The sequence below is a fragment of the Cottoperca gobio genome, chromosome 7 (genome assembly GCF_900634415.1).
Source record: "Cottoperca gobio chromosome 7, fCotGob3.1, whole genome shotgun sequence".
In the NCBI taxonomy this organism is placed as follows: domain Eukaryota; kingdom Metazoa; phylum Chordata; class Actinopteri; order Perciformes; family Bovichtidae; genus Cottoperca; species Cottoperca gobio.
The window spans coordinates 2,906,170-2,919,979 of record NC_041361.1 but is presented as its reverse complement, the minus strand read 5'-3'; the positions used below and the strand labels follow the sequence as shown (position 1 = coordinate 2,919,979).

Here is a 13,810-nt window from a genome sequence, read left to right as displayed (position 1 = left end):
AGAAGTCATAAAACATGTCACTGGAGAGAGGGAAGAAAACAAATGGCAGGATCCCTGAATCCTCTCACAAAGAGAAGGAAGAAGACCCCTGCGGCTATCCTGATCACACACAATCATGTCAATGCTGCTCACACTCTCACACACACACACACACACACTCTCACACACTCACATGCATGCATGAACTCGGTCACATGCGCTTTGTAACACATACAGAGCAGAGCCACCCCACCCCACACACACATACTGTATATACACTGACAAGAAAGGCCACCGGGGTCCAGTCAAGGCAGGAGCCAGCAGAAAACTGATAAGTCGAGCTGGATTTGTTTAATTCAGCCTTCTCCCTGAGATGCTGCTGCTGGAGGGGGAGGAAAATAAATATAACTGCACTGTAGGAACAGGTGACGGGAGGCAGGGGATCCAAGTGAACTGCAGAGATGAACATACACAGCTAGAGGATTAACTCCCCACAATTTTTAAAGCAGGAATATTTGCTTATTAACACATCTGAAGTACTTTGAATCCTGGTAATGTGGCAGACGATGATCAGAATATCACAATTTCCTCGCACTCAGGCTGGCATGAGGCACAGGGAATCCTGCTGTATCTCTCCCTCTATTAGCCCCACAGCTCTTCATCAAAGTGTCATGATGCACGTTGATCAAACCCAGCAAGGGCGAGGAGGAGGAGGAGGAGGGGGCAAAAAGTGAGATGTGCAAACAGAAACCGACAGAGACAAAAAAACATGCACAAAGCAATGACCTGACTTATCAGTTTGCAGCTGAGTAAGTCTCTTCACCGTTGCCATTCAGGTGGCACTTTTGAACAAAAAGCATGAGATCAGTCGTTCAATAATTAATAAAAAGCCGTGGAAAGGACAAGTCAATATCTTGCCAAATTTTCACCCTGGTTCACACAGCAGTATAATAGGCAGATGTGTGTAAGAGAGAGGCGGAAAGTGCAGCTGCAGACATCCACTCTTATCAAATATTAACATGGTGCTTCATAAATGATAGAGAAGAGTATGATCTGGTCAGTAAGGCTGCCCAAAGAAAAGTAGTAGTTTTATCTCAGCATGAATTATTCAAAAGTAAATATTGGTCAAAGAATATGACAACAGTATTAATCGTAATTTAATAGCAGATGTAACACATGCAAACCAAAGACAACATTTCTGCTTTTTGAACGCAAAAAGTAGACAATAAAGTATTTCCCATTCTATTCTAATGACTGATTAACAAATAAAAAGCCACCGCTGCTCTGCTCTGCATCTGAGAGCGAAGGACCGTGCGTCTCACCCTCACACATCCCCCAACAAACTGACAACCTGCAACCTGCTTCACAGCACCTCAGCACAGCAGTGAAATCAAGCCAGGCAAATCCATCGCCAAAAGAGAAACAAAGAAGCAAAAAAAGAGACGCTCAAAGCATTGGATTTTAAGCCCTGATTAAATCTGCTATGACAGCTTTGTACTCACCAGTGGCAGTGTGTCTCTCACTTTTCCTCTCTTGATCCCTCTCTCTCTCTCTCTCTCTCTCTCTCTCTCTCTCTCTCCTCCCTCCCTCTGCTCCTTTTTTTTCCTCTCCCTGTGTATCTTTTTTCTTCTTCTCCCCCTCACTCTCTCCTCCCGATCCTCTCCCTTGCTTGCTCCTGAACAGAATGAGCCTCCACTGCACTCAGGAACCCAGTTTCTATGGCAGTGTGAGCAAGTCAGCAGGATACTGTAGTGCAAATGTCTAGGGGCAGATCCCTCACTCAGCCCAGCGGACGGTCAAAGAAGCTCAATAGCTTCTCACTTCAATCTTGTTGGGCTAAAACACCCACAAGCCACTTCAACTTCTGTTGCAGGCGGCATTGTTGACACTAAACATGTAGTGAAGGAGAAAAGCAAAAGAGAAACCCTGCAAGGAAATGTTTATTTGTGCCCTAAAAACACAGGCAATGCAGCAAAAGAAAGGAAACATGCATAAGTTTAGGGGCATGAATATACATGAAGATGTCCTCATGAATATCAAAGCTTTTCTTTGAATAGATGTCCAGATAACACATTCAAAGAGTTGTTTTATTTCTACATAGAATGAAATTAGGCAAATGCGTCATGAGGGGATCAAAAGGGAGTCTTTTTTGATGAGCAACACATGCAAGCCTTTGCTTTGTTCTGTGTCAAGAGAGCTTGCGGTAAACTGCTGTGATGAACACATGTACATCCACACACTGCTTATAGAAGCATACACCATTGATTTAATAAGCATGGGAGACATTGCGCCTCAGTCTGCAGTCCTGACCATAGTCATGCGACATATTGCAGCACAATCAGTACAATCTGAAACAGAGAGAGGGAGGAAGGGAAGGAGGGGTGGGGGAAGAAAGTGCAAGTCTTCCCTTTATCTACATTAGCATCAGTTCTTCAACAGGCTCTGGTCCGCAGAGGATGTTTCTCTGACCAGAGGCTCCGACTGCAGGAGCACCTTGAAATCAATTAGACGCGCAACACTGACAAAATAGATAAAAAATAATTGCATTTCAAGTGATGCACACATGTATGAAATGGTGCAGTTAGCAAAGCATTCAAAATTGAGATCCTAGAAAGTGTGTTCTGGATAACAGGAACGGTGCAGATGTATTAGCTCAGAGGGTTTCTTTGCTGTTACAGTAGCTAATGCATTATGTATTACGCCGAAATACTCCTGCAGAATGTTTTAAAACTAGATATGCAATATGTTGGCTTGTCCTTGATTCATATTTTATGGATATTTGTTTTATCAAGAGGATACCGGTGAGGATGTTTTCCAAAGGAGAACGAAAGCATCAGTCTCTTCAGCAAGTTTACCAAAACAACGTATGCTCAGGTTTAAAGGTTCAATGTGTAAGTTAACATTTACTTAATGGGTCAATCTCCAGTTGGAAGTCTTCAGTAAAATACACAATAAAGCAGGGTATGCTTCAGGGCGTGGCTACCTTGTGATTGACAGGTTGCTGCAGGTTTTGTCCGGTGTTGTCTGTCTTTTCGTCTTACATCTTTAACCTTCTCTCAGTCTCTTTTCAGTTCATGGCAGTTAATTGTAACATTAGGTTTTCCTAAAAATGTCTTCATTTGTACTTGTACTTGTATTTTCCCACCCTCATGTGTCTTCTGGTTCCAAAAAACAAGATGGCGGCGGCCAAATTGCCAAACTCTATGCTTCAAAACCGTAAACGCTTCTAATAATAATGTATTTTGTGGTGTAAGGTTAAATAGGACTTGTTGGATTTATAATTTTAGGTGCATTTGCAGCGTTCACATGTATAGTTATAGTTAAGGATTTCATCACCGACCGCTTCAGCACACTGCACCTGCTGCTAAGAAGCTTAATGTGATTTAAACTTACAACGCCGCCCTTTCATTTCTTTAACAATCAAAATCAAATCAGGCATCTGTAAGATGAAACCCCCACCCCCTTAAAAATATAAAAATAAAATCTAATATTAAAGAAACAGATGCACTCGTAATCAGGTAGTCGAATCACATCACTAAGTTTCCTGTGATGTAGCTGCTGCAAGCAAGTTACACAACAATATCCTTTAGACATTAACAATGCATGACAGATTGGGTTATAAGAAGCGAACAGCATGACAATCGGCTGACAGCGGCTGGACAGACCCGTGATGGGGCATTGATGGGTGTAAGCGGAGGGATGGGGATGCCTCAGCTGAAGGTAGACTGCTGATGAGTGTTAGCCAAACAAATGCCAGTATGTTGCTAAGCACAATACCAATGAGCCGGTGGGGAAGAAACTGCTGTCCCACGCATGATTTATCTTGTATTGAGAGGTGTGAATGAGGGCGATGCAACTAACAGGCAGCATTGTCAACTTAGACGCAACATCGCAGAAATAAAGCGTGAACATTTTGCCTCTGAGTTTGGAGCGCAGTAATTAAAGGCCAAATTTAACTTTTAATTCCAGTTGATACACACAAAACGTGCTTCACACTCCAACCTACTGTATCCCTGCAAATCACATTAATCTGACTCATTAAAGCGGGATAATTAAAGGTCAACTTTTCAATCTCAGACTGCGTAAAGCATCACTAATTGATTTTCATGGCCACTTTGGGATTAGCGAACATGTATGTTAGCAAACTCTTTGTCATTTGGAGTCGCGTTTATGACCACCAGACATATTTATAGGTCATATACTCTCCCCGTTATAGCTCTGTTTTGATCTTAACCAACTCTTCAGGGGGATATATATCTGTTGGGTGTGTAAAGATTAACATGTTGGGGGAAAAAGAGTCTTATAAAGCTGCAATGACTAGCATTTCGAGGGGAATTGGTCAAAATTCATCCTAAACTGATACTTATATCTGAGTGTACACAAAGAAAGGGAGGGGTCTGTGTGTTTACCATAGACTGTACGTCACCCATACGTTTCTGAAGAGCCATTGTCGCAGTGGTGGCAGTAATGTGGTTAACTGATTTTACATTTTTCTCCCAATGAATCACTAAAAAGCCTATTTTAATATAAATATCAGCCTATTAATAATGCTCGTAATAATAATGTGAAAAAATAACTCATGCGCGTGAATAAATCGCCGTCCAAATTAGCAGGACCATCAGAGCAGCATCTTGCCTCTGGCCTCAGAAAGACGAAATCACAGCAACATAATGCTTCTGTTTCACAAGAAGCATTATATTTTTTATTTCTCATTTAAATCAGCAGGGGGAGGCGAATGGAAACATCTGTGTGCGTGGCTTACATCTCTCTCTCTCTCTCTCTTAAACCGTGTCTGACTGTTTATCCATCTCCTCTGTTCCGTTTCCGTACGACGGACAGGACCACGCCTATACACACACCCTGTACACAAAACAAACAGCGCTGTTCTGAAGCAACAGCTGAGCAATTGACCAATCATTTATTTTGTTTTTGCTATTTTTCTTTGGGTGCTTGAACCTTAAACAGATGAGCAACCAAATAACAAGCAATCAGATTCCACTAAGACATTGTTTTATAACTTCTTGGGCTCTGACAGGTGCTCTGTTCTCCTTAACGCCTTCTCCTTCTGGGACCACAGAGAGCCTTGGGAGGTGAGTACTATATACAACTTATGTTGTTTTTGAGTGAACTATTCTTTTAAACTTACTCTTTAAAACAGCAGTGCAGAAAACTACAGAATAGTAGAGTATCCAGCATCTGCTTTTCCAAGTTCAAGTTTCTGTTTTATTAGTCGTATGTAGGTTCACACAGGGTCAGCGGTACAATGAAAGGTTTTTGGCGAGAGAACGGGCTCAGCAATAAAAGCACTAGTTGCGTTTAAGAGCACTTGTCATAAAAAGATAAAATAAAAATGACAAGAACATAAAATGATTAATAAGATAGAAAAACAACGATAGATAAAGTGACATAAAGACATAAATAACATACAGTGTGTAAAAGTGACAGCATCTCCAACAGTATTGCACAGTTGCAGTAAGAAAAGGATGAGATGTGGGTTATGAGAGAATGGGATGAGGTAAATAGATAAATAAATATAAAGCACGATATATATGTATATATGTGTGTATATAGTATGTTGTATATATATATATATAGATATAAATATATAGATATATATAATATGTATGTTGTAGAGATAGAGAGAAGATAGAGTATATAGAAACAGACATTAGAGAGAGAGGAGAGAGAGTAGAGAGTAGAGACGAAGAGAGAGAGAGAAGAGAGTAGAGAGAGAGGGGAGAGAGAGAATAGAGAGAGTAGGTTAGAAGAGAGAGAGAGAGAGTGGGATAGAGAGATAGAGTGTGTAGAGAGAGAGGAGAGGGGGAGAGAGGAAGAGAGAGAGAGAGAGGAGAGAGAGAGTAGAGAGAGGGGAGAGAGAGAGGTATAGAGAGAGAGGGGAGAGAGCGAGGGGAGAGAGAGAGAGAGAGGAGAGGGGAGAGAGAGAGAGAGAGAGGGGAGAGAGATAGGTAGAGAGAGAGAGGGGAGAGAGAGATAGATAGAGAGAGAGGGAGGAGAGAGACGAGAGAGGAGAGAGAGATAGAGATAGAGAGAGAGATAGAACAGATAGAGAGATAGAGAGTAGAACAGAGAGAGAGTATAGGTGAGGAGGATCGGGATAGGAACAAATATATATGTAATATATATTTGTTATATATATATATAGGTATTCTATATATATATATATAACATTATATTATATATATATATATATATATTATATATATATATACCTATATAATATAATTATATATATATATATATATCTAGGCGAACATGAGAGGAGAGATGGAGTACTGAGGGTCATGATGACACTCTGGTGCTTGATGCAAAGCACTGGAGGGCCCTAAAGCACGCGCTGCACGTCGTAATGACTAGTGTCTTGCAAAGCTCCTACGGTCCTCGAATCATTCTTGTTGTTCTCCCCCAGTACTTCTGCAAATCTCCAATATAGTAATTTAGTTTTACAGATTCAACAGGCGTTTGTTTTTTACGACTACACCTGGAGAAAGCACGTGACGTGAGGTATGCACTTAATTGAGGCAGCGAATTGTCTTCTCGTTGTCCCAGGAGCAGCTAAAGCGCCACCATAGCGAGCAAAAAAAAATGCATTCTTTGTCTAGGCTTGTTTTTGCAGAGAATGAGGTCGCCATGGTGCCATTTTACATGCTCGTTGCTTCAGAATAGAGCACAGTGTGGTAAATAGGTGAAAAGGTAAAATAGCTGGAAAAACAGCAGCAAACACAATTGAAAGTCAGCTCAGGTTTGGAAACCTGAGGAAGCAACCAACTAAAATAAATACTCAGATACAAGATGTAGGCTAATGTTGGTGTCGCAGAGCACACACGCAAACAATGGGCTCAATAAAGGTAATCCTTGAGGAGAAGTAACCCGAGCATCTGTAGCTGACTAACATAAGTGGATTAAGACTGATTAGAGGGCACTCAGGGTAGATGTCTACCCTGGGGGCCAAACAGAGATAATCTCTTGAATGGAGGAGAAAACATTTAGCTGAGGTGTGGCTGTCGCTACAATCCTGTGTACAGGCCGCAAAGCAGCAGTGGTGGAAAGTAACTAAGTACTAAGTGTACTGTAACAGAGTATTTTTACATTACATAGAATTTACATAGAGAACATATCGGTTTATTAAATAAATCACTTATAAAAAGCAGAGTCTAGTCTAGTAGAGGCCATAAACTTCTAAGATATTCTCATTGAAAAAACTGCTCCAGGCCAAAATAGATAGAAAAAAAAACCCTCAAACCAATAAAGTTTTGAGAAGCGTCCAAGATACGAATATAGCTTTTTATAAAATAACTTCTCTCTCTCACATTAATCATCTCACGACCTCTTGTGACCCTTTGGAAGGGTCCGAACCATATGTTGTCATCCACTGCACGTAAAGCAGCTACGTACGACAGTAAAATGCTGCTTAACAGTCCAATAATAAGCACTATAGCACTCGTGTGTAATGAGTCAGTTCTCATTCACTTCGTGCCCGACTGACTGAAACTGCGTGAAGCTGCGAGATAAAAGGATGAAGAGATGTCTCTGTGATGAGGGACAATGTGGGGGCATTGTGTCGGAGACTGCTGCTGAAATGTCTTGACCTGTGCTAGTGTGAGTCGATCTTATCCAATATTAATCGCTGCCTCAAGCCCTCAGGAAGAAAGAAGGTATTGTACCGTCTCACTTCCAATGGTTTATTTCACCACTTGATCAGAAAGTTTCTAAAAACGAATCTGTTTTATTACTAATTATTTTCATTACGTGGAGCTCTTGCTACAGCGGAGAGTTTCCTACATCTGCTCTGACATAAAGGAGAAAAGCTGTTTCACAAAGGTGTGTGACGGAGAAGTAAAGTGTTCACTGCGTGCTGAGTGGAGAACAGGATAGATGTCTTATAAAGAACAGCATTTATAACGCTGCGTTGAATATTATGTCAGTTTTTCGAGACTCCTACAAAATGTTCTTGCTTCTGGGGGAGCTCAGGTCTGTACTCGACTCTAAACCTTAACCTGCGTGCTCTGACGTCTCCCTGCAAACAACTTTTTGTCCATTTTTATTTGTAAAATGTATTTTCTGTTTGTTTAATTTGGATTTTGCATCTAAACTCAAAATGTTTAACAAGTTTGTTTCCATTGAACAACGTTTTAGTACAATTTAAATCCTTTATTCTTCTGAATCCACCTTCACCTAATGTTCAGTGATCTCCTGCTTGCTATTGAGCTTTGGTTTAATGCATTGTGTGTCACTTCCCACACAGATGCTTGAATCTTTACGTCATTTCTTATTTGAGTTTTCGGCCACCAACAGAGTTTACATTTCTTTTCCGAGCACCGTTTTCTGCTTTCATGCTGGTATAATTCCAGACTTCCTCTTGCACAAGGAGACACACAGTAGCCTAAATACACTCTTGGAGGAAGCTTTTTGTGTGCCATGTCACGGTGTGCTTTGAAAGGGAAGGAGAAAGAAGAGATCTGATTGGTCACCTACTGAAAAGGTAATCCTTAAGAGTCGTAGCTTTTTACCACAAGATTGCTTTTTAAAATCTGTACAGCCCCCGTGTGTTCTGCGCAGTGTGGAATTGAAATCAGAACACACACTCCTCGTACGCAGATCACGCTTTCAGTATTATTAATATATCCGTGTTCTACAAATACACATAGATTTGCTTGAGGTAACTTGAAGGATGCAGGATTGTATTGACGTGTCCACTTGAATATTTATGACATATGCGGGTAAATATTAAATTCCTTCAGGATGGTTGACATGGTCTCTTGAATACAAACAAAACCTCGACAGGGTCAATCCTCACCGGGGTTGCACTCAGCTCAATTCATCTTTTTAATGAACCATACATCAGCAGCCTCCTGTCCTCTCAGGCCTCAACAGCACACTGGATCTGCCGCTGGCCCAGCCAGAAAATCTAAGTCGAGTTCAAAGGGAACTGAGCTCAGGCTGGAGATGTGTGTTCCCCCGAGGACTGATGCTTTGAGAATAAAAATTCTAAATCAAATCCACTCAGGTATTCGCCGGAGGAGATTTAATACGCCGCCCTGAAATCCTCCCATGCATCCAGCAGGGCTGACCTGGAACTGTGTGCTGCATCGGAAAGGACGGTGAAGAAGGTTAAAGGAGAGACTTAAGTGAGGCTCTTGCAGGCGTGAGAGCAACATGGCGTCTTCTAAAAGGCTCTATTCTCTTTTCAAAATACTCTAGTTTCAGATGTCTTTGTTTTCATGGTTTTCCTGTGATGATGGAGAAGGTGTACACAAACATTAAACGGTGAATGAAAAGTGACGGAAGAAGTACTCAGGTCTTGTACTCAACCCTTTTGCCTCACCTTAAAACAAATGTCAGGAAACTGCCAAAGAAATATTATATATGAATATTATTTTCCACTTTCTCTAAGATAAATATTTTAACCAACCAGTCCTGATTAGAACTACCACATATGTATAATGTTTTAGAATTGTAACCCTTTAAATGTTTGTTTATTAAACCACTGCCACTGTGCCACTATACGAAATACTAATGGAGGGATTATCAATTTTTTCACAGTCTGACATTTGGCTTTTTTTTTTTGTGCAGTATTAAATTAAAGAATCTGTTAAATTATAGTCCATGTAAAATGCCAATTATTGCTTTTTTATTTCTCCCATTGCCCTTCAAAGCTTTTACGTTTTTAAAATTATATTGTAATGCCGGTCACAATTCCCACAGCTCTCTCTCACTCACACACACACACACACACACACACACACACTACATGTGTTACATCGGCCTGCAGTGCTCCATAATACAGCAGTAATAACTCTAGTGGAAGCCTAGAAAATAGCATGCATGTGCCTCAAAGGAATACCACAGTGTAGAAAATATATAAAATAAAATGTCCTGCATTCAAAATTTTACAAAAATATGACCATCAAAATATACTTAAAAGTACTCCTTATGCAGCTTTTCCCATTTGAGAATAATGTATATTATATTATTGGAGTATAATTATTGATGTATTAATGTTTTCATCAGTAGTAATTTAATTAATTGAATGGCGGCAGACGCAAACATCAGATCTGTGTGGCGAGATGAGGACACTGTTTAATATGAAATACACATAAATCACATTACATCATTCTTTACTGGAATTATTTTCATTATGTCCTCTTGTTGTGCTTTCTGTTTCTGCAATGGTATATCAGCACCTGACTGGAGATTTAGCGCCACCTACTGCTTATCTCTTTACCTCGTGGGTGGAAACGCACAGAAATTCTCATCGCTTTTGGGGGTTTTCTGAAAGTTTGGTTAAGACTTGCGTTACATTTTGATGGAAACCTGGTTCGTTAAGCCCGGAAGCTCTTTGCTGAGCCACAGAGAAATATATCAGGTGTTGATCAAGTCAGGCAGAGGCTGGATATCACGGGATTTCTTTCTAGTGGTTTGAACCGTCCTGAGAGAGCGCTTCCATTTCCTCTCAGACCGACCTGCTCCACTCGGTATGCAGGGCAGCTCTCGAACACTGACACATTTTCACTTCAGTCGTGGTCAAATGCCACAGGCTGTGGCTTTAAGAACGCCTTCCTTAAAGTGTTATCGTTGCATTGTAAAGAGTCATTACCATGTGGAACCACTTGATAGTCAGAGCCCACTCACCAGCATGGGGGTGGGTCCACAGTGAAATTACGTGAAGGGTGTTCTCGAAAGGGGATTCAATCATTGTCAGCTGTATAATAACTGGAAAAGAAACACTTGTGAAAAACCTGTTTTAAGGTCCACGTGGCACACATCGGGGGCTGCAAAGCACTGAAAGGTAGCTATTTAAAGATGCACTAATAAGATTTAGATTTAGCTATTACCCCAAGTGAAGGAGTTCAAGTACCTCGGGGTCTTGTTCGCGAGTGAGGGGACAATGGAGCGAGAGATTGGCCGGAGAATCGGAGCAGCGGGGGCGGTATTACAGTCACTTTACCGCACCGTTGTGACGAAAAGAGAGCTGAGCCAGAAGGCAAAGCTCTCAATATTCCGGTCGATCTTCGTTCCTCCCCTCACCTATGGTCATGAAGGCTGGGTCATGACCAAAAGAACGAGATCACAGGTACAAGCTGCCGAAATGGGTTTTCTCAGACGGGTGGCTGGCGTATCCCTTAGAGATAGGGTGAGAAGCTCAGCCATCCGTGAGAGACTCGGAGTAGAGCCGCTGCTCCTTTACGTTGAAAGGAGCCAGTTGAGGTGGTTCGGGCATCTAGTAAGGATGCCACCTGGGCGCCTCCCTAGGGAGGTGTTCCAGGCACGTCCAGCTGGGAGGAGACCCCGGGGAAGACCCAGGACTCGGTGGAGAGATTATATCTCCTCAATGGCCTGGGAACGCCTCAGGATCCCCCAGTCGGAGCTGGAGGATGTGGCCCGGAGAAGGGAAGATTGGGGTTCCTTACTGGAGCTGCTGCCCCCGCGACCCGATCCCGGATAAGCGGTAGACGATGGATGGATGAATGGACTAATAAGATTTATGTATAAATTAATGTATGTATTATGAAAGCAGCTCGGCAAAGCATTTTAGCGTCTTTCAGCCCATTGTTTCGGACGATGACGTCACAAGTAGAACACAGTGTTTGTCTGCGTTGAAGCGTCCAGCAAAGACTGATGTCAATTATTATGAGAAAGAACGGACAACAATCGATCGCCAAGGATACTTGGCAAGCGATGTGTTGTATGGGGATGTGTGGCCGTCCCCAAATCTAGCTTTCTGTGGCCAAAAGAGGATAAAATGTCACGTTTATGGACAAGACAAGTGCGTCGATGAAACCAACGATTTGTGGGCAGTACTTTGAGAGATCGTGTTTCGAACAAACTACGCTCGCCAAGGAAATGAGATTAAAAAATAATTTAAAACTGAACGCAGAAGCTGTGCCTTACAATACTGCCGAGACCCCAGTCAGCACAAGCCAGCACGCAGACTCAAACACCTCCGCCGGTGCAGAGTCCTCCACCAAAGAGACGACGAAATGCATTCGCCAAAAGGGAGAGAGCAAAGGTAAGCCGTGCTACTTGTTTACTGTATTTATTGTTTCAAGCATAAAGCCAGAATCGGTCTCGGCCTACTGTATGTAACGAGTTTACACCAGGCCTCTAGCCAATATCTGTGTTATTGTTTGTAGTATTAATAACTTTAGCTCATTACACTTCATTAGCTTAATTAAGTATAGATTCAATGTTTATAACAGGCTTCCCCATTTTATTCTGTAGTTTGAGTAAAAGCTTGAGTCTATTTAACTTTTAACGATCACACTATTATTACAGAGGTGTTGAAACATTGGTGAATGAAGCCACTGACAGAACTGAGGACACCTGTATGATCAGCGACCATCTATTGGACATCCACACTGGGGAGGAAGCTGTGTGTACACCAGTAAGTATACAGACTGTACGTCATCTGTACATTACAGTTGTAGTACCAGTAAGACCTGCACATGACGTGTTCAACATACAATCACCTCATGCATGTACATAATTCAAGTATTTGTTTAATTTGATATCATTGCTCTCTCAATCAATTCAACTACATCTTTTATTATGAATGTTATTAGATATTTTCTTTACGCAGACATGTATAAACATGCAATACAATTTCAAGCTGGTTTGAAAGATTTATTAGTAAAGTTGTGTTTTGTATATTTCAGAAAGAATATAATATAATATATATATATATATATATATATATATATATATATATATATATATATATATAATATTATATATATATATATATATACACACACATACTTACATACATACATATATATAATGCTTGATTATAAAACATCTTTTTTGCAGAGTATGTTACTGAACTCTTGACCGAGACGCTTTGTGCCAAGACAATGTTGATGAGGAACCTTTGGAAGTCCCAGCTCCACTCAGCAGTCGATGGAAGAACCAAACAAGAGGGATGCTGTTGTGCTGTATAAAAGCAGATTCAATCACTGAACTGACATTGTGTTTTGTTATTGACTCTAATAAAGTGCTGATACTTGAACGACGTGTAGTTGTCAGATGGAAACGTAGCACAGATCTTTTGAATGACACATGATGGCATTCTGTGGTTCTTACCAAGTATTCCCCAGCAACATCTCACCAGCTGGCGGTATGCCACGTAGCCATACATTACTCATTACGTGGCTGATCACCTGCTTGTTGTCTGTCCCTCTTCAAATACCTTTGGTAGGCTGTCTGCAACACCCACACATCCAGACACTTTGCTTTGAATCCTGGGTGATCTGCTATGCAGGTTGTGTTTGCACCATGTCCCTCATATTCATTGAGTTCCTCCATGACATCCTTTTCTTGGCAGCAGCTCTTCAATTGCTTCCATAATTGTACAGTTTTCACATGTACACCTAAATGTACAAAAGAAGAGTGGTAAGGACATGTACACAATATGCAATATCCAGAAAAAAGGCCAATATTAACGTCATCTTAATGTCATATTATTTATATGCCTGTGTTTGACGACAGGCTCGTAAGCAGCTCATAAGCCTGTTATGGTCGTACGGAGGTCGGATCTACCTAGTAGCAACTTGTTACCCGTTTCACGTAAAGTTACGACATCGTAACTTCCATGAACATCTGGTAAGTGTTCCGGCTACTATAGGCAGCCGTGAGACGGTCAGTAGGCAGACTATACTTTATAAAACAGCGCTGTCCTCCGGTCTGTTTGTTAGCTAATAGCTAATGCTTTATATACAGCTCGTAATAAATGACGTTTGACATCAGACACAACGATAGAACCTCAACCGTAGAAACTTCGAGAAAGAATCAAGTTATCACGTTAACAAGCTTT

General features: G+C 41.3%; 1 protein-coding gene and 1 long non-coding RNA gene across 2 annotated transcripts in view; one reads left to right on the top strand and one right to left on the bottom strand.

Moving 5' to 3' along the window:
- LOC115011461 (uncharacterized) overlaps positions 1-9,493 on the top strand; it is a 36,750-nt gene extending 27,257 nt beyond the window's left edge. Inside the window, exons 3-4 of the long non-coding RNA XR_003832585.1 lie at positions 5,015-5,069; positions 9,005-9,493. This is a non-coding gene — a long non-coding RNA (uncharacterized LOC115011461). The remainder of the gene's footprint in view (positions 1-5,014; positions 5,070-9,004) is intronic.
- The window catches only part of syt6a (synaptotagmin VIa), a 53,274-nt gene that overhangs the window by 30,030 nt on the left and 9,434 nt on the right, over positions 1-13,810 (bottom strand). The gene's annotated exons all lie outside the window — the stretch shown is intronic.